The following is a 23,697-nucleotide window of genomic DNA, read 5'->3' on the forward strand; positions in this document are numbered from 1 at the left end:
GACCAAGCTGCAGTTCCATGCATAAGGAAAAATGTCACCTTATGTGAGTGAAGTCATCAAGACAGATGGTAAATTTGACTGCATGAAAATACTGTGCCTGTAGACCAAGTATTTTCATAACTGTTAGTATTTTTGTAATTGAGCTGTGTCTGAGGTCATCAAAGAAAGATTAAGCAGGTTAAGATGAGCCAGGAGCATGGCTGTTGTTTTAGCTGTGCTAGCAGGGTCTTTGTACCTATATGAAAAAGGTGAAAGTAGAATACAGGAGATCTCAGTAACACCATGACTAAATACTGTCATGCCTAGAGCATGTGAAGAGATGACAGTGGATGTGTGAGCAGATCTGGCAGACAGGGCTGGCCAGGGCAGTAATAAGGGTCCCTGCCTATCCACATCACCCGGGCATAGAAAACAGGGACCTGCAAGTCCCACACCATGGATTGGCCAACCCTGCTTTACACGGTTCAGGGGGCTGGAAGGACCTTTGGAATGTGGAATTGTGTAGTGAATTGTTAAAGAGGTTTCAGTGACAGTAAAATCAGAAAGCAGAGAATGATATAATCTCTGGTATGCGTGAGAAATCCTCACTTCTGTTGTAACTGCTTCAGTCCTGAGTTCTTGTGGCATTTCTTGTGATGTTTCTAGAAAAAGGCAAGTACTGTTGTCCTTATAAGACTCAGACACAGGTAGTTTGTTCAAATTCCTTTAGGTGGAATCTAATCATGTGCCTTTAACTCCAAAATTAGTGCTCTTGTCATTAAAGCATCTTCAGTCCCCAGACCAGATCATTTGCTAGAGTAAGGGCAGAGGGGGCAGGCTGCTCTTTGGCAGAGGAGAGAACACTGGAGAGAAAGGCTGGGTGAGTGAATGCACTTCCTGCATAACATGTTCCTTGTCAGGAATTTCATCTGCTGAGCCAACTGCAGGTTCCAAAGCAGTTAATCCCATATGAAGATAATGCATCCTTGATTTTTCATCTACTGGCAAATTTTGCAGTATGTTACTTCACATTTTCCATGTTTCTATTACATACTTTAGTACTTCTATGCCAGACTACGATACAATGAAGAAAAATGTAAGTAAAATATGACATAGGACAGGACAGGACAAGGGGGAATGGCTTCAAACTGAAAGACAGTAGGTTTGGATTGGATATAAGGAAGAAATTCTTTACCATGAGGGTGGTGAGGCCCTGGCACAGGTTGCCAGAGAAGCTGTGGTGTCTCATCCCTGGAAGTGTTCAGAGCCAGGTTGGATGGGGCTCTGGCAACCTGGTCTAGTTGAAAGTGTCCCTGCCCATGGCAGGGGAGTTGGAACTAGATGATCTTTAAGGTCCCTTCCAACCCAAAATAGTCTATGAACATAAAAGATAAACCAGCAAACATTCAATTAAAAAATCCCTTACTCCAGTTTTGGCTCCTAATCCAGTGACACAAACATTCTCCTTCCTGCCTTCCATTCAAACCTTTCCAATCAGGTTTTTGTCACTGAGCCCAAGCTATTTTCCCTTGCTTAAATGGTTAGCAAAATGTCAGCACCTTAAGCAAAAATAAACCTTCCAAAGCCAAACACTGCATGAAAATCTTCCACACAGACAGAAGCAAATCAGTAACAATAAAATGTGATTTACACCTTCTTTTTGGAGGGACACCAAATGCTTTAATAATGGCAAATTAAGTTTAAGAAATCAATGTTTTCTTAGCAGGGGTGCCTATGAAAAGAAAGCAATTAGCTCAGAGCTTAAGGATGTCAGATAATGAGAAAAGAAAGACCTGAAATGTCCAAAGGCAGCAGGGGGAAGTGGGAGGCTGGGCTGATAGAATGATGTCTGTCAGGCTATGATGTATTTGTGTTTGCTTTTAAAATCTACTCCATCAAAGCAGAAGGAAAATTCTGCCTCAGTGAGGGCAGAGGAAACAACAGGTAACTGGCTGGCCTGCAGGCACTGGTGTTTGACTCTCCCATGGCAGAATGTGCTTGGCAAATGCTGCCTGAAAGCTGCCTGGGCTCTCAGCTGGCCAGCACACTGAGCTGGGTTGCTGAACAGGAAGGGCTGGAGCTGGCTGGGAATCCTGAAGTTATCAAATATTTGCACAAAATACACGTATAGATCATTTGCCTTAAGAGCATGTTTCTGGTGAGAAGCAGCAAAGAATCTGGATTTACATGTGGAGAAAGAGAAAAGGAGACAAAATATTTGCTCTCTCCACCTAGCTAAAAGTCATGTAGCACTCCCTGTTTGAGAGCCCTGTAGTACTCCTGGTGATTAACCTGCCTGGCTCTGCTCTCTGGGCTTCAGTGTTGAGCATGTCTCAGGTTCCTGGCAGGGAGCTCACCTAAGAGCCACGTGCCTTGCTGTATTTTGGCATTTTTTCATGTCTTCCATTTTAAGAACACTTTACTTCATCTCCCAGGTCAGACCAGCCTGTGCAATAAATTCAAGGTCATCATGTTTTCCATTGTTCAGCTGGTTTTGTTATTAACTTTCTGAGGAGGATCACTGGTTTATTACCACTGAGACAAGGACATAAACATACATGACAGTAGGATATTTCTCTAGAACAGGAGTATCACCTAATTTAAACAAGAAATTGTCTCTGCTGCAGCTTAACAGTAGAACAGGAGACAAGTTCTATTACCTCTACTTCATGTTTCTGTTTTCAGTCTAGAAGGATTCAATTTGTAAAGTAAAATGTATACCTTTTGTGTTTAAATCTCACAGAATTTAGGTGAGGAAATGGCTTGATCCATAGCAAAAGTTAGAGATAGTTTTTACTAATCTGTTTCTAAACAAAATATCAAATTTTGTTAATCTGTGGAATAATTATATTTTTTCAAGGTAATAGTGACCTGTCAGATGTATGTCCAAGTATGACCAAGTATTAGCAAGTATTTTTTCAGAAGCACAAAACAGTGAAGTGCACAAGAAGAAATACCACTTCTATAACTCTTTACCCCAGCCTCTGTTAGGTATTTACATATTTAAAAATTATTTAATTTTTCAGCTAGATACACGTAACCCTATTTCTGTACAATGAAACAGCCAGAATTTGGGATCAAATCTACTTGAAAAAGTTGTCTTAGACTTAATGTGAGGCTTTTCTTGGGAATAAATATTTAGCATCAAGTCCTTAGGAAGTGAGATACATTAATGGAATAGAGTAAGATACTTACTCCTTTCAGAAAAGTTTTTGTAAATGCTAAGTGTATGTTCAGTCAGTATTTTTTCCTGACTGTTTCAAATCAATACAGTAAACCATTTAATTTGTTGTAGTTTATTGTTTGTTTCTATTTCCTGTACTCCTATTAGTAAATTGAGTAGTTAAACTGATTTGTCTGGTTTCACTAATGAGTAGAAGGTATGGGCAGGCTCCTACTGACTTTTCAGAAATGTATGAACACATAATCAATAAAACCACCTTTTTTCTTGCAGAGAAGTGGCAGGTTGAACACAGGGAGTGCCATATTTTTATCTGCTGGAATTAGTCAAGTTGTGATAAATAATAAGAGCTGTAAGGTTTAGACCTGACCTTACATTCCATGTGTTTCACTGTAACAGCTCTGAGTTCCAGTTGTGAACCAGGAACTCATTGCACAAAAGCAGCCTGGGAAGCTCTGACTGCCTTCAGCAAACGTTGGATTGTGCTGAGGGAAGCAGCCTAAAGCATTCATGTCATTGAAAGCTGAGAGACTGGTCAGAAGCTTCTACTGATAAGCTGTTAATTACTTCCTTGGTGTTGTCATGTCATCTGTACTATATCAGTTATGAATTGCAGAGGATTCCTAGTTTTCTCCTAAGCTCTGTGTTTGTCATCAGTGCAAGCAGCGACTCAACATCAGAGCAAATTTGACTTCACCAATATCGTGGCTTAACCCTGGGCAAGGTACTTGTCTCAAGATGCAGCATCAAGCTTTCCAGTCCTCAGCACAAGGCCACTCCTCTGTGTTACTGACTGCTCACACTTGGTTCACAAACTTATCTCAGAAGCAAAGTCAAAAATTATTAAATGCCATTTAATTAAAAATCAGCATAATGGGTAATTTTCTACCCACTGCACTTGTCGTTTGGGACACAGCTATAACACTCATTAACTTTTCTAAATAAGGGAACTTATTTCCAAAGGTGTGTGGGAAGCCATGCACAAGTGCAGTCAGTAGGGATTTGTATGCTAACCTCCCACAGTACATTAAAATGTCCTGCACCACAGGAGGTGGTATGTAGGAGTGCTTGGGCAAACTTCAGAACAGAGGAAGGTACTGAATCACTTGAAAAATTCTCCTTACTCTTTATTTATGTATTCAATTACTTGTTCCAGTTTTTACCTCCTAAGCACTCTTACTTCACAGGGTTATTTCAAGGCAGAATAGAAGTGCCACATTCTTAATGCAAATCTGTCTTTACTCCCACCTCCTCTTTAAATTTAAGAAGTAAAATTTGGCTAAAAGATGATGAACCAACTGCCAGTGCAAGTTCCAAACCTAGCTTGCAGTTGTCAGTTATAAGCCAGGATTCCTAAAGATGTACCACAATTTTGCTACAGTTCAACAACAAACTCCTGTTTACAAACTTCAGTTGTCCTGTGTCAGCTCTGCCAGAAGCTCATGGTGACCAATATCATCATGGCCTTTGCACTTGAGGGTTTACAAAAACGCCTGTGGAAAAGTGATCTTTAACCCACCTGGCAAAGATTTATGATACGAGGTGAGGTTAATAAAATACAGCTCTGGTGAGAGCTGAAAATCTGCCTAGACCCTCTTGGGCCCTTGGAGGCACATCCTCCCCCTGGGGCACGTGTGGGACATTGTATTTGTGGGTGCTCATTGCTCAGTGATCCTATGGGGGAAGTGGCTGTGGGGTGGGATTTACGTGGATACAGTTAAAGAATTCCATACCATTTGGGAAATGAGTAGTCATAAACTCAAAAAAGGATATAGCAAGGAAAAGGAAAAAAATAACGAGTGTTTCATGTCATTATCAGAGCAAACAATGCAGCGCGTAGTTCTGAGACTGCAAAGAGCCAAGCTGCTCCACAGAATCAAGCACAGCTACCTTGCAGAAATGCTACAAAGCAAAACTGCCCACTGAAATCCAATTTATTTGCAGTATACTGTTGGATATAAAAGGGATTGTGATATTCAGACACAAAAATCCATCCATTTTTGTCCCTGTCTAAGTTTTACTTGGCTCCCTGCCAAGTCCCCGACCCAACACCTAATAAAATCTCCAGCACAGTGCTAAGGAAAAAAAACTAGTTTAGAAAGATCCAAACTAGCCAAACTTATATGAAAATAAATGTATTTACACATATTGCAGATGAAATACTATATACAATTTCCGAAAGGAAGAGGGAAAGGGAAGAGGGAAGGGGAAAGGAACAAAACCAAAATCAAACATACACAATCAATATCCCAAGATATAGCAACTAAAGAATTAGTAAAGGAATATCTTACTACTCTCCTTGGGACAACAGAAGTCGCACTGGAACGAGCGCCGGCACCCTCCACCTGCCAAGGTCGGCCAGGCCTCAGCAGGCCTCGCTCCCCAAGGTCAGCCAGGCCTTACCAGGCCTCACTCCCCAAGGTCGGCCAGGCCTCACCAGGCCTCACTCCCCAAGGTCGGCCAGGCCTTACCAGGCCTCACTCCCCAGGGTCGGCCAGGCCTTACCAGGCCTCACTCCCCAAGGTCGGCCAGGCCTTACCAGGCCTCACTCCCCAGGGTCGGCCAGGCCTCACCAGGCCTCACTCCCCGAGGTCAGCCAGGCCTCAGCAGGCCTCACTCCCCAAGGTCGGCCAGACCTCACTCCCCAGGGTCAGCCAGGCCTCAGCAGGCCTCACTCCCCAAGGTCAGCCAGGCCTCACCCCCCAAAGTCAGCCAGGCCTCAGCAGGCCTCACTCCCCACACGGCAGAGCTGACAGCAGGGAACCCGCAGCCTCAGAGCCACTGGAAGGAAAGAGAGCGAAGGCCTCTCCTCCTTTCTTCTTATACCCCTGGCTTAGGTAAAAATTGTAGGGAATACCGGGAAATATGGGCCCTTCCTAGGTTACAAACTAGTCACCAAGGAAGGCCTACACTAAACTACCACAGTCCCTTAACACAGACCTTCGAGGACACACTCAAATGCTCAAAGAACCTTTACATCAATTTTCAGGGAAAAGATATTGTTTAGGACTAGTGTCCAAAACTTTCTGTCTTTATAGACATGTTCAGCAATGCTGGCAGGGTGTAAAAAACTAAATTATATCTCTCATTTACATTATGGTAATTTTAGTGCTTTGTTTACAAACACTCAAGTCATACTTTGTCTTTTAACAGAGAATTCTTGATGATATGTAAAGGAGGAAAGACAAACAAGCTAAGTGGAAATAGTTCATTGCATATATAGACTTGCATATAGACAGTTAACACTGCTTACATGCTTGATTTTTTTCTACTTTAACACCAAACATCATTACTGTAAAGCCAACTTTGCTGTCTTCTAACATCAGTTACACAAAGAATTGTATTAAAACTGTTCATAAAATAAGCTTCCAGTATTTAATAGGAGCATCTATAAACCTGCAGCCTGTAAAACACTGTCCTTTTTTTATTCAGTAGTTTTATTTATAAATACACTATAGGCAAGTTTGAAGTGCCAAAGTGAGCTTTCAATCACTCAAAATATTAGAAGAAAAAGGTTCATTGCTGTCAATTTTTAATGGGAAAAGTATAGCAGACCCATGCTTTAAAAAAATAAAAATATGTATCAGAGATCTTAGGCTTCATATTTGTCACATGGCTGAAGCAGCATGTTCACATTCCATAGTCTCCATTGCCATAGCAACACATGCTTGTCAGATCAGGGCTGATTCAATGCAGCCACCCCTCTGCAGAAGGTCTGCTAACCCTTAGATATGCAACCCTAGAGTTCAGTAGCACTTCTTTTTGTTTGTTTGTTTAGAAAGGTAGTATTATTAAACAATGCAAGGTCAACACCTCAAGATAATCTACCTGACCTGAATCTGCACAGCTTGCTCTTTTATAAACCAAAGGTCTGAAGTACTTAATCCAGCTAGACACAGAGGTAGATGATTCAGGTGACAAGCTTTTCATGTATGAAATTGTAAATGAAAATAGAATGACAGAATTTGCTGAGTTGGAACGGACCCATGAGGATCATCGAGTCCAACTTCTGGCCCTGCACATCAATCCCACCATGTGCCTCAGAGCATTGCTGAAACACTTCTGGAACTCTGGCAGGTTTGGTGCTGTCACCACGTCCCAGGGGAGCCTGTTCCAGTGCCCAACCACCCTCTGGGTGAAAAGCCTTTCCCTGGTATCCAACCTAAACCTCCCGTGACTCAGCTTGATGCCATTTCCTCGAGTTAGAATCACAGAATACTCGGAGTTGAAAGGGATCCATAAGGGTCATCAAGGCCAGCTCTTGGGTGAATGGCCCACAGGGGGATCCTGCCTTGGGTTTTGTTAGCCCCATGCTGTAAGCAGGTGAGCTGAGCTCAGGGGCCTGTGCCTGGGCTTGAGAGTGCAGAGCTTGGTCCCTCTGCTGCCCCTTTGGAGGAAATTGAAGACCACAGTGAGGTCTCCCCTCAGTCTCCTCCAGGCTGAACAGACCAAGTGACCTCAGCTGCTCCTCTAAGGCTTCCTCTCTGTTTTGCATTTCAATAGCACACAAACACTGGCTGGCATCCTGTTCCCTTTGGAGTGAACAGAGAGCCCTTCCCCCTTCTTTGCTTCATACAGTAAAAGTTTGTTCAGTTTTCACCTACAGTCAGTCATAAGACACTCAAGTTCCATTATCATCACACACAGCTGGATTGAGCAAGGCAGGAATGCAGAGTTAAGTGATTTGTGCAGATTTACAGAACAAGCTGACGTGTGAAATGCTGTTTTGCAGCTTTGGATCAGTTATTTCTGCATTTATCATTGTTACATATGCTACCATTTATATTTCATCATTACCTGAATACAGGAAAAAAAAGCAATACAAAAAAATCTCTCAGTTAATGCTGCACACTTCACCTGATTCTGAGAATTCATCACACAGACTACTAAACCTGGTTTCCACTGCAATATGCTGTGGTTTAGAGCCTTGGTATATTTTTAATCAATCAAGTGTTGCCATATGCAAAAATGTAAGCAGATTGAAATGTAATGTCCCTAGAAACTGAGAACTGGAAAATGCTGAAGTGTAACCACAAGTTATACTCAATACTGCATTATTCATGCTTTCTGGTTTTACTTTGTTCTACCATAGTTGAACAGACTCCCTTAATGCAGGGCAATTAAAGAGATTTCTATGGAAATGTTGCCTAGACATACAACTGTATCTTGATGAATTGCTAGAATCAACTTACATGTACTTGTTTTTCTGTGTTGGTAAAGTAAATTATTCAGAGGATCAGGTAATTTATTTCCAATAACTTATATTGTAAACTGCTTCATGCAGTTAGAAAGAGAGTTCAGACTTTTTAGGTTAAAAAAGTCTGAACTTTTTTAACTTCCTGTAGCATGTGTTTTCTGAATCAGTACTACACATTTGTTGAGACACTTCTGCTCTAAGACATCCTGCCTAGAGAATGGCAAACAGCAGGTAACAGTAATCCACAGTGTCCAGGAGGTTCTGTTAACTTTATATTAAGTAGTACAATTTGCTCAATATAGATTTTAATTTCTGTAAGGATCATGATGTGCTTGGACTCAGCATGACTTAAAAAATTGCCAATGTTCATTCCTATCAGGTGCTTTACAAAGTCTCCTAAGTCCTGGTTGCTCAGGGCAATGTTAGATCAAAAAAGATTCTAGAAAGATGAGGGTAATTCCCAACATCCACTGAAGTGTGTTGCATCACACTTCAACAAAATCTGCCAACCATATCTTTGTTTAAAATAAGGCACTAGACAGGAGCAGAATTTAAACTAACCACACTTTTAAATCTAAATGAACCTTTCAAAAATCTGGGATAATATTTAGAATGGTGTTTCCTTGAATATTTCAGTTTGTGACCCAGCTGCAATAACTAAAAATCTGTTGGATTTATGAATCTAAAAGTAAGTTCATTGTACTCCTTCAATCTGGAAATAAGCTGTTAAAGAAGGAGTCTCATACTACAGTTGACAATTGACATATTTTTTGGAAATGTTGATAAATTACCTTGGAAAGGTTTTGCAACACATCAGTAAATTCCTCTTCCTTTATTAATATTTCTGATATATTCCATCTCATGTTTTCTCTTTCTTTGTCAATGTCTGAAAAAAGAAGAATTTATACCACTAGTTAAATACCACCACATAATTCTTTTGGATCAAGTAATAATTCTTTCTGGAGAAAGGAAATTCATTTAAAAATTATTCTCTCCCTAACTGCAAAGAAAAGCACTAAATTACAGAGTAATATTACATCAGCAGCTGCTATGGCTGGCACTAAAGCATAGTGTTTGGGTGCAGTCTAAAACTGCCCTTCAGGGCACGTGTCAGAATACTGAAACCCCAGCCAAGTGCCAGGAAATCCTCCTTCCCCAGCAACAGAGCTGCAGCACACCCCCCTAACTACCCGGGGAGCTGTTTGGGATTTGGGGGCTGTCAATACCGTGTTCCAGCTCCGTTAAACCCCTCAGTTACAAAGCCAGGAAAAGCCTTGGTCCCAGCTGGGTCCAGACCTGCCCCACAGGTTGTCTTCTCCCCAGCAGGTACACAAAGCCAGCACTCCTGCCTTGTAGGTGCCACAGAACGTGAGCACATCATCTGCAGCTGGAAGCAAAGGGCAGTTGCTTCCTGTTCTTGCTGGTTTTCTTTATGCCAGGGCAGTTCCTTAAACAATACTGAGGATGGGAAAAAGAGTAAGAGGAGTGCTAATGAGGGAGCTTCTTAATCTGCTAAATGTGTATCAGCATGACTGTATCAGAAATCAGTAACGGTTAGAGCCTTAAGCCCTAGAAAATTCATACAGGCTATGATTTTGTAATCCTATCCTTTCCTTCTACAAATGTAATAGACAGCATATTTCAAAGTTCTGTATGAAGTGTGGAACATTTAAAGCATCCAAAGCTGTTGCACAAGATCACCTAAAAGGCACATTAACAATTAGCCAAGTACTCCTGTGGGAAGAAAAAGTACTCTTTCTGCCTCAGCTGCTGAAAAACAACTGTCTGCTCTGCATAGTAAAACTGAGACTCAGTTCCTGGGCAGCTGCTCTGCTTCCCTGAGAACACTCTAGCTTTCTGAAAGAGCTGGAAAAAGCTGGGGAACTACAGCTGCACTGTATCCAAGCGAATTCCAGTGTGAGGGGGCTGCACCACCCAGCATTTCCTACCACTGCATACTACCATTCTGCTTCCACTATAAACGAAGGAAGAGAGTTGGGGTGAAGGTTGTTTATGCCCTTTAAGCTTACTGCGTATTTTATTTTATTACTTTCTAACTTGCCAGTTTTGCAAGCCAGTATTTGAGCCAGGACTTGTTAATCACACTTTGCATTCTCAGTAACACAAAAACCTCTCATTAGAATTCTGACTCCATAACCCAATCACTGCAATTACTTTTTAAAATACCCAATTTAACTCTCTAATCTAAGTAAAATGACAATGGTTTCTGCATCTACTATTGAGGGAACCCTGACCAGAAAAAAGCACAATCAGAATGTTTACAGGTGTGATCACAGGCCAGTAGCTCTCCACTAGAGCAATTCAACATGTCGAGCTGTACAAAGCTGCAGCTGGGTTATCACAACACTCCTAATTCAAGATGTATGATATATATGCAACTTAAATGTAAGTCTTTAAAACAGACGGAATGTCAAGTTTGAAATTCATAATCTACTTCCACAGAACATTTTTTCTTTTCAAAAGTATGTTTTGAAACCTTTAAAAATATACAGCTAATTACAAAATTAATTTATAGTTTTAGGTTTTCCAGCCTTGGGATATTATTTAAATGTATTTCCTTATTAAGTTCTAGTGCTTATTTATTTCTGGGTGAGAAAAGATCCCAACCAAGCACCCTGGGCTCCAAAACACACATACAGTTTGCCATCTGAGTACCCACACAATACGTGTGGGGGTTTTTCAGGCAAAAAAAAGGTATGAGCACACTTAGAAATGTAAATTTAATTTGCTATACTTACATACCTAGGCTATAATGAGATAGAAATGTTGCTATGGGAACAGGTTCTCAAGAAAGTAGGAGATCACACATGACAGGCAGCACATTTTTGGATGGGTTTTGGGTATGTTACACCAGGGTGGATAACAAACATGTCAAAGCATAAGGTTAGCTTAAAATCTTACATGCTTTAATCTATAATGAGGTTCCATTGATAATTTTGCATTACTTAAGGATTCTACAAAGCACTACTCGCTTCCAGGTGTGTAAGAATGCTTTTCTCTCATCTTTATATCCTTTATCTTTAATTTGTAATTTCCTATCTTGTTATCAGGTCCTCCCCTTTTGTTTTATTTTTTCCCTAAATATATTCATAATGCTCATTTGCTCATTCCTTCTATCTGTCCATTGTACACTTCTTTCTCTCTCTCTTCTTTCTTCCCTTCCCTTCCCTTCCCTTCCCTTCCCTTCCCTTCCCTTCCCTTCCCTTCCCTTCCCTTCCCTTCCCTTCCCTTCCCTTCCCTTCCCTTCCCTTCCCTTCCCTTCCCTTCCCTTCCCTTCCCTTCCCTTCCCTTCCCTTCCCTTCCCTTCCCTTCCCTTCCCTTCCCTTCCCTCCCCTCCCCTCCCCTCCCCTCCCCTCCCCTGCCCTCCCCTCTGTGTATATTCTTCCCAGGACTGTTCCAGCCCCAGTGTCTTTGGCAGTCCCCGTTCTCTCCCAGTGTTGCCCCTGACAGCACCCCAGGCTGTGCCCTGGCAGGGAGGCTGCAGGCACACAGAGCCACGGCAATAATACTTGCAGTGGTGTTTTTTCATTCACCAAAACTGAAGGTGTATCTCTTCCTCCTGTTTCCTCCAAAGAGAACGTAAGAGATACAGTCACTTCTGTCATGAGAAGAGCCTTTGGGAGTCCTCAAGCAAAACCCACCCATACCAGCTGGCTCTGCTCCCCGGGGCCCAGCTGCTGCATGTCTGCCACAGGGCAGGGGCTGCCCAGGCCACCAAAGTACTTCAGTCAGTACTTTATCAACAAGAGCAGGTGGCACGTAGAATTATGTGGAAATAACTTGAGGTGATCTACAGAGAAAGTCAAACTAAGTACTCAGAGATCATAACCTAATCCAAGTTCATTTTGGAATATATTTATACGACTTGTCAGTCAATCTGCATGTCAACTGTAAGCTACTGTCAAGATTTGCCCTGGATGTTATCCCCAACCACTAAACACACATTTACTGAAGACTGTAGATATGGCTCTAGCATTCTTAGAATCATGTTTCAAAGTGATATTCAAAGCTGTGTATAATTTTTGTATTTAGACACCATCATTGCTTTTTGTTTTATGCATTAAAAGAACTATAGCAAAATGACACACACTTGTATCTTTTCTTTCAGACTCCCTCAATACATCCATTTTGCAGAGTTTATTTCCTCCTGTGCATAGAGGCAGGTATGATGTTTTCTGTCAACTGATATGATATAACCTTTATATCCTAGTACAGCATTGCAGAAGCTTACATCCCCCAAAGCTTTGAAACTAAAAGGTACACAGGCAGCCAGGTTAAGAATAGCTAAACTCAGTGCCAGTGTAACAGTATTCCAGAAATCTGCTGTGCCAAGTCCTTTTTAAATGTCTATGAAAATTGTATTAAGATTTTTGTAGGCCTTGACATGAAAAACTCTGTTTTGCATCCTAATGTGACTTAATATGCATTGAAGAGCTCCATAACTAATGACTTGGCTGAGCAGCATCCTGGGCTGGGGGACAGGAGCCATCCTGTGCTCCATTTGACACTCCAGGCTGTTAGTCAGACACTGTCAGGGGCAGCAGAATGTTAGCTGAAGTGGAAGGGAATATATTCAGATCACTTCTACTCTTCCAGTTTTCTGACTTCTTCCTGTTCTGTGATTATTCCTTTGCATCAAGGAAATGCAAAGAATTTAAAGGAATTTGTAATTCAAATATAGAATTTTTAAACTGCCAGCAGCTCAAGTTCCATCTGGGATCTGAACAGTCAAGCTGAGCTCCTTCTGCTACACACAATACTTACACCATCACTACCAATAAATATTGGGAAATTAGAGCTCTGCAGATGGATTTTCTAATGAACAGAACAATTTGCTCTTTCAAACTCTTTCTACAACTCTAATTATGATTCCAGTAAAAGCTAATTTTGTGAGGGAATATTTTTAAACCTCAGTGACTCAAAATGTTTGTCAGATAACTCTAAATTCATGTGCATACTTAATAAAGGTTTAAAAACTGTGAGTGTGAGTGGCATGTCCATATGAATATCCACTGAGAGGTGCATGACACCAATTTGGTCGAGTGATAGTGAATTGTATGATTCACTCTTTTGACTTTGCTCTAAGAAATAAACAATAGCTTTCTATATGATAGCAAAATTCACTTTTCTGTGACCTAGACAGTCACCTTTCAGTGTCATTCTGGGTTGGTGCTGTGCAAGTGAAAACCCACCTTCCTCTCATTCACCTTATGGCAAGGAAGTGAAGTTTCTGACTCCCGATGAGGTTGGTCAGGGCTCCCTCTAGAATGTACTTATCAAAGACCTGAGCTGGCTCAGTGAACACTGGTGTGCACAGATCCACACCCAGCTGTGCACAGAGCTCTCTTAGTGGGAACAGCACAGGTTATGGAAACACAGAGCACTTGGGGCAGCTTTTTACAAGATTTAGCCTGCAACAAGAATAGTGTTACATTTGGTATGTTTATACATACAAAAATAGGAGAGATTTCAGTTACTCTCTTTACACTTATTGCATTCAATTCATTAAAAAAACCCAAGATGTGCAGTTTTCTACTGTGTTTCAACTGACATTAATTTCCAAATAAAAGTGTGTTGCATTTTTGTGTGAGATACTATTTAATATTTTCCATTCATACTCTATTACTTCAACTGCTGCTAACTCAAAAATGCAGGGATTCTGTAGTTTGCCTCCATAGTAAAAGTACTCTCTACAAAAGCCATTTCCCTTCTTCAACTACAATAAAGAGAAAGTTATATTTATCTGACAAGTGCTTTAAATAGTTCCCATTTCAGATGAGATTGCTGCCAGACCACAAAACAAGCTGCTTCTACACTGCTTTGCCCGAAACTGTTACAAAATGAGGCTAATTTAGAAAATTAACACAATGTAGAAAATAAATATCAGAACCCCAGAGCTTGGATATAGTGAGTTCTCCATTTCTCCTTCTTGTTTGCATGAAAAAGAATGACATATCATTGAGTTAATAACTTTGTAAAAGGTCTTGAACACCAACATAGCTTCTAATTATATTCTAAAATACCAACAACAGCCTGACATACCAACTAATGATCAAGACAGGGAATGTCCATTCCTGTAATGAATTCAGATTCTTTGAGAACTGCTAAAATTCTTTTTTTAGTGTGGTTTTGAAGATCATACCCAGTAAGCAATAAGATATTCCTTTTAAAAATCAAGGCTCTGTTTCACTTTCTTAAAATAACAATTTTTGAAAGCTTTTTAATTTATGAATTTTAACAGTATTATTTCAGAAGCTCAAATTTTCAACTGAAAAGTTCAAGTGTAACATTATTTACGCACTGGCACTGCCCTTAGGACAGAAATGTTGGCTTTTAGAAGGAAGGTTCAATTCTTTTCAATGAAAGAATGATTTTCAGATTTATGTTAAGTGGGGAAGTATTATGAGTTCTTTTCCAGGACTAATCAGAATCCTGAAACTGTTGCAGAACGTCACTATGGGGTACATTTTGATCCATCACTCTTGACTATATCAACACATAATCTCTTCAACCCATTATCTTTGTTAGAATTGAAATTCATACATCATTTGGAAAGGATGTTCATTGAGTTAAAGGTTTTTAGTTAAATCCATGATGTGGATTGCTGAAAAAAATCCTCCCTTCCTCAAATACAGAAGACATTTTTTTTTCTCAGAAAAATACACTTCCTAAGCAACACACTCCCTGACTGCATGAAATCCCATCTCTGCTTGTGATAGAAGCAGAGTAAGGCAATGTTGGCCAACTAAGCTTATCACCAGAATACACCCTTGCATTATAAAACAGATGAGCAATCCTCCCAAAATCTCAGGGGCTATTACATTTTTTGCCTACACAGTTAAATGCATTTAGAAGCCCTTGGAAAACTGTTTCTCTTCAATTTAACTTCTTTGTAGGTACAGCATAAACCGTGCACTCTCCCCAAGGATGGCCCAGGTATCAGCAGTACCTGAGGCATAAACATCCAAATGCACGGCTGGAGCTGGGAAGTGCTTGGGCAGATCTGTATCCACAGACACCCAGGGTTATGGAACAGAGCACTGGAAAGCAAATATTAAAATAAACAGTCAGTAAAACCAGATGTAACCCTTAGCTCCTCACTCTGCTGCTCATACACAGTATATTCCTGAACACCCAGCATTCCAGAAATCCACTGACTCTCCAAGTGCCCTGCCGATGACACCTGCAGTTTTCCTCCTTCTGGGGAATTTAACACTAGGTGGCACATCACACCATGCAATGTGTAAGGAAGTGCAAGCACACACTGCTTGTCCTTTAAAAGCTCCTCAAATCAACACAGTAACATCCATGGCAGCCATGGCTGCTGCTGAAAAAGGGCCTGGAAGAATAACTTTCATACAGTATTCATAGGCAGATGTTTCTCTTCAATTTAGTACTAAATTAATCATATCAAGCTTTATTATATATTAAAAATCTATTACATTAGCTGATGCTAAAATATAGTTTAATATCCACATGAGAGTTGTAAGTATTAAGTTATGCTTTTATTTCACAACTGTTTCCAAAATAACGCCATCATGGTTTAGTTTCACTAGTGATGCATTACTGCCTAAAACATTATTTTAATTCACAATTTATAGCATTGAATGTAACTACCAAATTTGGAACACAGAGCTGGTAGCAACACAGTGACTTTTTTCCTATTAAAAATTAGTAAGACTATAAAGTTGAGGTGTATTTCTCCAGAGCTCATTTTTTCACAGGTGGTGTGGGATCACTGATCACAACGGATCCCAAAGCTGCACCGCTCAGGGTCTGGAGCTTTCCAGGCAACCAGGATATTTTATTCCTAAGGCACCTACTAAGTCTATTTTTAGACCTGTAAATAAATATCTGTGATCCACCTAGGTACTATATTTGTGATGCATGGTTGCACAAAATCCTTTCAATTGGCTCTGTATTTCATATGCCTTGTAACAGCTTGAAAACATTTAAGCAGGAATCAGTGAGGAGAGTATTTTTAAGCTACACTTATGTCTGATGCATGAAACCTGTAACAAAATGCAAAATAATCTCTGTGTAAGAATTGGCATGCACTTCTTTTAATCTCTGCCCCTAAGAATAAAAAAAGAGAACCTCTCCTTTCAAACAGAGATAAAGCAAGATCTCATAGGGAAATAATTCAGTCAGTGGAAAACTCTGCTTATAGTTGCCTTCGTATGAAGGCAAGGAAAGGAGAGTTAGAACATAAGACAAAATGCAATTTTTTTCTAGAAAAGAAAAATAATTTTTAGAACTCATAAAAACTGAGACCAAAACCTAAAATGCTTTAATTGACAATGTAAATTGCAAGACAAAGAAGTTCTATGGTTGCCATGGCTGCCTTCAATGCCTTGATATGCTTTCCTGCCTTTATTTTTAATCTTAACTCTCAACTCTGAATTTATGTCTTTTACTGCCACACCAGCCCTTCTTCTTCAGAATTCTATTCCACTGCTTGATCTCCTAAACTGGTAAGGCCAGATAACTTTGGGATAATAAATCTCACAGTTCAATATTTCAATTCAACATTTTACATGTTAAAAACAAGATTGGAAAAGAGTACTCCAACATCAAATTCCTTTGCTATGCAAAAATAACTGTGGTTAAACAGTTACAGCCTTAGGTACTTTCTTAGCATGATTTTTCTTGTGTCTGGGTGGGTATCCAGCCTAGAGTAAGATTCTCTAGCTGTATAACATGGTTTTCTCCACCAACATAGGAGAAAGAGCCCATGGTGCTCGAAGTACAGCCAGGCAACCAACACACCAACCACAGCTATTTTGGTAGCAACAGCACCTTACAAAGAAGTGGGCTCCACAAAGTAGTTAAAACTATCACTCAAGGAGGTCAAATTGTCAAAAATAGCTTTCCCTGAAACCCAGTAATCAGGCTTGTATTTGTATGTTGAAATTACAGGCAGTTTTGCATTGCAAACAACTCTGTGGCAAACCAAAAATACAGGCTTTTGTTTCCCTTCCCAATACACACATGCTGATTTATGTTGTCCATTAGGTAGAAGGAAGTTTCCTCTGTCTTTAAAATAAAGCAGTCCTTTAATAAAATGTATTTGGACTTTGAAATGACAAAATAGCAGTTGGGATAATGTAACCCAAGGACAAGCTCTCTCCTGTCACGCTGCTGTGGCTACAACCACCACAAGCCCTTGAATTCCATTATTTTTAAAGAATGCTGCTGACCTGGACTACCCATCAATGGGGTTCTGTTTCCACCAAAATGACACTGTAATTCAGGCAGCTCAGTGTATGCCATGTCTTTCCCTGTTACCTAAGGGCAAAATGGAAGCTGAGACTGGTCAGCTTCTTCCTGAGCAACGGATGCTACCCAAGTGTCACCGAAAGAACCACGGTCACTGTTACATCCTCACAGTGTTGGGTGTGAAACTCTGGACATGTTCTAGATAGAAATCATGTTTGAATTGCAGCACTATGTAGCATTATGTCCTAGGATGGACAAGCCAAATACAAACAACAAGCATCAGGGAGATCTCTCTGTCTTAGGCAGCATCCAGACACATATGGCTACACAAGCTGACAATTACCAGGGGGTTTGGGAAGACTTCATTTGACTGGTGTTACTGTAGTTAGTGACAGTGTCAGATTTAGAAGCAGAAAATCTAAGGATGAAAAAGACTCAGAGATAATAACAGCCCTGAACTCATGACATACTCCTGCACCAAAGGGACAGCAGTCCAGGCTTTGAGGATAACTACCACTGGTAAGGGCACTGTAGGATCGTGCAGCAGCACAACCATATGTGCAAACTTTAAATAGCAAATAACAAAGAACATGAAACCAAATAACCAGATTAAAATGCCATGGTTTCGAAAATCACTGAAACTGTGTGCTTTGTACTTTACCATTTTAAGGCCAGATTTACAGCCCTGTGTTAGCAATCGAAATATACAATTAAGGGGAGAGATTTTTCAAAGAAGTCAGCAGTTCCCATTTAGGATGGAACTGGAAGTAGCTAAGTTTCCTAAACTGCTTATCAACCAGCAAGTTCCAATCAGTTTATGGATTTTTAAAATATCACTGTTTAATTTTGAGGTCTAAACGTGAATTCAGTTCTTGATAAATAGGATGAATCCTTGATGGAGTGTGGAGAGTAGCTGTTTGAAAAACATTTTCCTTTAAAACATAGTTGTAAAAAACCAGAACCACTCAAGCTAAGTTATCATCTAGTTTTTTACTGCAGCCACAGCACTGCAGTAACCACTGCAGTACTACCTTATTTGCAGCAACAAAAGCCCTGCAGCTTTGCCAACATAAAAGCAGAGCTTTGTGACGTGCCAGTTGGGTGCACTCACTAGCTTTGGATCCTTAATAAACACTAGGTAGCGAAAAATCTGGAGGATTTAACCTGGCATTACTGATTTTGGTCTTCCTTTGTAAAGGGTGTTTTTTTTTAACATTCCAAGTGTAGAATCAGCAAAAAAGCAAAAGCTGGAATGTTGATCACAGTGCAAAGCTGATTAAGGAGGAAATAAAACAAGACAATGTCTCCAATGCTTGGATCAGGAATCTGTTCACAGTAGTAGATAAAATACTTCTCAATGAATAAACCCCAAATTGACCCCTATGTATCATCCACTCTTTGCACAACAAACTCAAATAAACCTTCAGTTCAAAATACTATGGAACCAAAAAGCAGACCTTGGGTGAATATATTTTTAGAAGGTATATGCACGATCATCAGATGAACAGTGGGGATTTGGTTCTTTACTTTTAGAAGAAAACCATCTTTCCCCTGCTCAGTTATAAAGCACTATGTATACAAACTAACCCCAAAACTTTTCAGAGAATAAAAATGAGTCAGATATGGGCCTGTGCCCCCAACTTGAAGTACAATCTGAACCTTCCCAAAAGGAGTTTCTGGAAATCCTTTTGCTGTATCACATTCTGGGGATGCTGAGGCCCCAAAGATTTTGTCTGGGTCAAAACATCTCACTCAGGGAATTAATTCAAGTTCTTACTAATCCTATGCTGAGTGATGCAGTTTTAATTTGAACACATCTCCTCTACTCCATCTGAATTTATCTCACTCTTCTGAGGAAATAAAGCTAAGAGCAGAAAAGTGCTATCACTCAAGAGTGTCGTTCATGCAGCTACAAAATTACTGAGTACTTTCTTTCAGTGTGTTTCAATTTAATTTTACAAACCGTGTTCACCACTTTTTGCACTCATTGCAAATTACATAGTTAAAAGACCTCAGACTCTGCTACTAAAGAATCATTTGCTCTCATTCCTTTTCCTAAGATAAATTCAAGTTAAAGTACATTATTATTATTATTATGGATGTCTAGGAAAGCAGAACACATCTAAAGCTTCTAAGTGCTCCTTCCCTAATTCAGTTATTGCCATTAAGTTCAAACTTTCACTTAGGAACGTGCAGATGATATTGCTATGGCAACGTTAGAAAAGTGAGTCCAATTTTTGGAAAGATTCTCTCTCCAGATTTGTTGCAGTGTGACAAGCCAGCACTTCTGTTCTGGGACCCAATGTTCCTTACCACAATCAAGAAGGGGGGACTAAAAGAACTGTGCAAGACCCTCTGCTGGACACTTCAGATGTTCACACATTTAATGCTGGCCTAGGGAAAAACCAGAAATCCAAGGTAAAGACTACAATGAGCAGACTTCTGATACCTTATTCAAAAAAAATCAGTGAATTCCTTCAGTACAGGACAGCAAGCAGTGGCAGCAGAAGAGGGAGACTCTGTAAAGACTTCCAGTCTTCCATTTGTGAGATGTCACAAATTTATGGACAACAGAGTAAGCCAGACTGGACTCTGGTTTATTGCAAATTGAATTTATTACCAGCAGTAGACATTTGGGATTTTGTGCATAGCTTAATTTTACAGTAACTCTCTTGAAAGGTTTAAATAAATAGGAACCACTTGTTCGAGAAAAAGGGTACCTCTCTGAGTACCATAAATGCCCAGTGTCATCTTATCCACAGCAAAATGCAGGGGAAGAAATTTAAATACCTAATACCAGAAAGAGACTTGGACATATGACAACTATAGCAGGCTTAGCTGAATACCATATGCTGTGAAAACATGACTTACATTCATATGCAATGCAAGTAATGTGGCATTTTGCTTCTATATCAAATTAATATTTTAAAGGATATTGAAGAAATGGTGGAACAAGGATAAAAATCAGATTATTAGTTAGATTAGCCTTTGTCATGCTCATTATTTAACTTAAAAAATACTTTCCTCTTTTATTGGTCTGTATGACTTAGGAATCATTCTTTAAAGAATAGAAGCCAAGATTATGGACAAAACAAGATATAAGGAAAATTTAGAAATAGATTCTATTTAATAAAATCTTACCAGATCAAAGTGACCCTAGACTTCATTTGAAATTCATGTGTTTAAACCACAGAATGGAAACTTCCAGTTCTATTGAAAGCCATGCCTTGCACACAGCCTTTCCCTCCTGGAAACTGGAACCACAGCCTGGCACTGAATTTACTGAACATCCTCTGTGCTCACTCCCACTGCAGGCTGGCATTCCACACTGCCATTCCACACTGCCATTCCACACTGGCATTCCACACTGCCATTCCACACTGCCATTCCACACTGCCATTCCACACTGCCATTCCACGCTGCCATTCCACACTGCCATTCCACACTGCCATTCCACGCTGCCATTCCACACTGCCATTCCACACTGCCATTCCACACTGCCATTCCACACTGCCATTCCACACTGGCATTCCACACTGCCATTCCACACTGCCATTCCACGCTGGCATTCCACGCTGGCATTCCACACTGGCATTCCACACTGCCATTCCACACTGCCATTCCACACTGGCATTCCACACTGGCATTCCACACTGCCATTCCACACTGGCATTCCACACTGCCATTCCACACTGCCATTCCACACTGCCATTCCACACTGCCATTCCACACTGGCATTCCACACTGCCATTCCACACTGCCATTCCACACTGCCATTCCACACTGGCATTCCACACTCTGCCTGCTCCAGGCCAAAGGCAGAACCATTGAGGGACCCTTGGAGCAGCAGAGGTTAAGTAGGGATACCAAGGGAATTCAAGGCATGTGTTAACATTCAGGATCCTGAGCAGAATTCTTGGGCAAACAAGATGGCAAACAGGAATGTTAGTCCGAGGTGAACACATGCAGCAGAATACAATGAGCTGTCATTCATTCATTCACTTGACTTCTATTTTTCCATTTTAATTTCCAAATGGGCACCTAGTTCTAAAAGGATCCTGGTCCCTGATCCTCTCTATGATTTTCCAAAACTAGATGACTTCCTTGAGGTGTGTTCATGAAGTGTAGTTTAGTTTTTTCATTCATGTTCAGTTTTGAAAGATCAGTGAGTAAACAATACATATTTGCATATCTATCAATTTGGGGAAAAAATCTGAAGTATTTATTAATTATTATATTATAGCTGTGATGATGTAAGGATTGATTTTATAGCTGAAAACTGAATGAACAAACAGATGCTCAGCAAATAAAAAGTTGTCACTAAAATATAAAGTCAATCTGGTACATTCTAACTAAAATCAGACATATTTAGCTATTAATTTTGCCTTGATAAAACACAGTGATTACCTATCCTTACCATAGGTCTTTTTCAGTTTAGTGTTTATTGCAACACACTGTTCATTAGTGCAAAGTCATCAATCTCTCTGCACTAATCCTTGGTTGATGCATGGCTGTGTGTGGGAACAGAATCTACTGGCTGACTGTGGTTATGATCCTTCAGCTTTTTACGGCTTAAAAAGCAACATGTACTCATGAGTGTTCACAGCTGAACTACTCCATTTCATCTATTCTTCTACAGATCTTATTATTAGCTGGAGTTTGATTTGCTAAATTGTAAATTGAATTGGAATTTGGAAGATTTATATAGTACTTGCATGCCAATTGCAACCTTAACTCTTGGTTCACAGAGTTCTTTTGGTGCTACATGTCTTTTTCAGGCAGTCATCTCAAGACATTTAACACAAAAAAATTGGGAAATACTCCATGGTTTGAGTAGGATATACTAGCCTTTGTAATTACAAAAAACCCCAGGGAAGTGCAAATGAATATTTCTACACATTTTCTATGAACAAGCAAGCTAAACTAAGTGAAATAACAATATAACTATGAGAACATAATCCTATCATTGGAATTCCAAGAACTGCATAAGTGCATTCCATTTTTTCTCCATTCCACACAAATTCTCTTGCTAATCTTCCATGACATTTCCACCTAGAGAGGAACTGTCACAGGAGTACAAAACATACATACACGAGAATCATAAAAATCAAAATGAAGAATGTACAGATGGAATAACCAGACTTCCCCATTCTTCAGACCACACTTGATCTCCCCAGGTTAGAACCAGACGTGTCGTGAACTCAAACAGTTCCTGACTCCATTTGTGCTCCAGAAGGGGAACGTGTCAGGTGCATTTAAATACTGCTCTTTTTACAAGAACAAAAGCAGTCTTCTTCATTCTGCCTGTTCTATTTAAGTAGTTTCCTTTCTTGCTCTGACAGTCATGTAGTCCCCTAATTCACATACAGTGGACAATGTGGCCCATAAATGGCAAGATTTATTTTGATATAACTGACTATGTATTTATTGTGCAAGTCCACATGCTAGAAATACTCAGCATTTTTACTCTTACTTAACTTTTCTGATTTGCTCAGTTGAATCCTCTTAGAAATGGAATAGAATGTTTCAGACTCTGAACAGAATGCTTGCTTATCACCTAAAATCAAATTATTTGCAGTTCTTGAAGAAAAACATCTGTGTTTATCACTATAACTGTCAGCACAGAATGGACCTCTTTTTAAGTTTGGGATGCACAATAAGGAAAAAAATTTAAAACATCTACATGCATTAAAGAAATGCAGTTAAATCAACAATCTAAGTATGTTGTTGTATTTTATGCTCTACTGTAGTGAAATGAAATTTAAAAAATGAGCTGGAGGTTAAAAACTTACCTAAACCCATGGCTACAGACATCTCTGGCATTATGATAAATGCTAGTAACTGAACTTCATTTAAAAAGCTTATAAATTCAAGACAATAATTAATGCTACATGTAAAGAAAGAACACCAAGTGACTGAACACGATAGTTTAGCACAGAGCTACAATTAAGGTCTTTCTTTATCTGCTGCTCTCTGCTGCACGCAAGGAAATCCCAGCAGACAGGGGTTACTGTCACCCTCCTGAAGCTTTGGGTGACCTGAGCAGATATTCCCCAATCCTTCCCTCACTGCAGAGGATCCTGGCTCTGGAATGGCCCAG

At 40.1% G+C, this 23,697-nt stretch overlaps 1 long non-coding RNA gene across 5 annotated transcripts in view; it reads right to left on the minus strand.

Moving 5' to 3' along the window:
* The window catches only part of LOC135421833 (uncharacterized), a 78,661-nt gene that overhangs the window by 15,879 nt on the left and 39,085 nt on the right, over positions 1–23,697 (minus strand). For 4 of the 5 annotated variants that reach the window (XR_010434224.1, XR_010434225.1, XR_010434223.1 and 1 more), the window contains 2 exons: positions 15,328–15,418; positions 9,149–9,243 (listed from right to left, as the gene is read on the minus strand). This is a non-coding gene — a long non-coding RNA (uncharacterized LOC135421833). The remainder of the gene's footprint in view (positions 1–9,148; positions 9,244–15,327; positions 15,419–23,697) is intronic. The other variant, XR_010434226.1, reaches the window with a different exon arrangement.

This window comes from Pseudopipra pipra, chromosome 14, assembly GCF_036250125.1.
Source record: "Pseudopipra pipra isolate bDixPip1 chromosome 14, bDixPip1.hap1, whole genome shotgun sequence".
NCBI classification, from domain to species: Eukaryota; Metazoa; Chordata; class Aves; order Passeriformes; family Pipridae; genus Pseudopipra; species Pseudopipra pipra.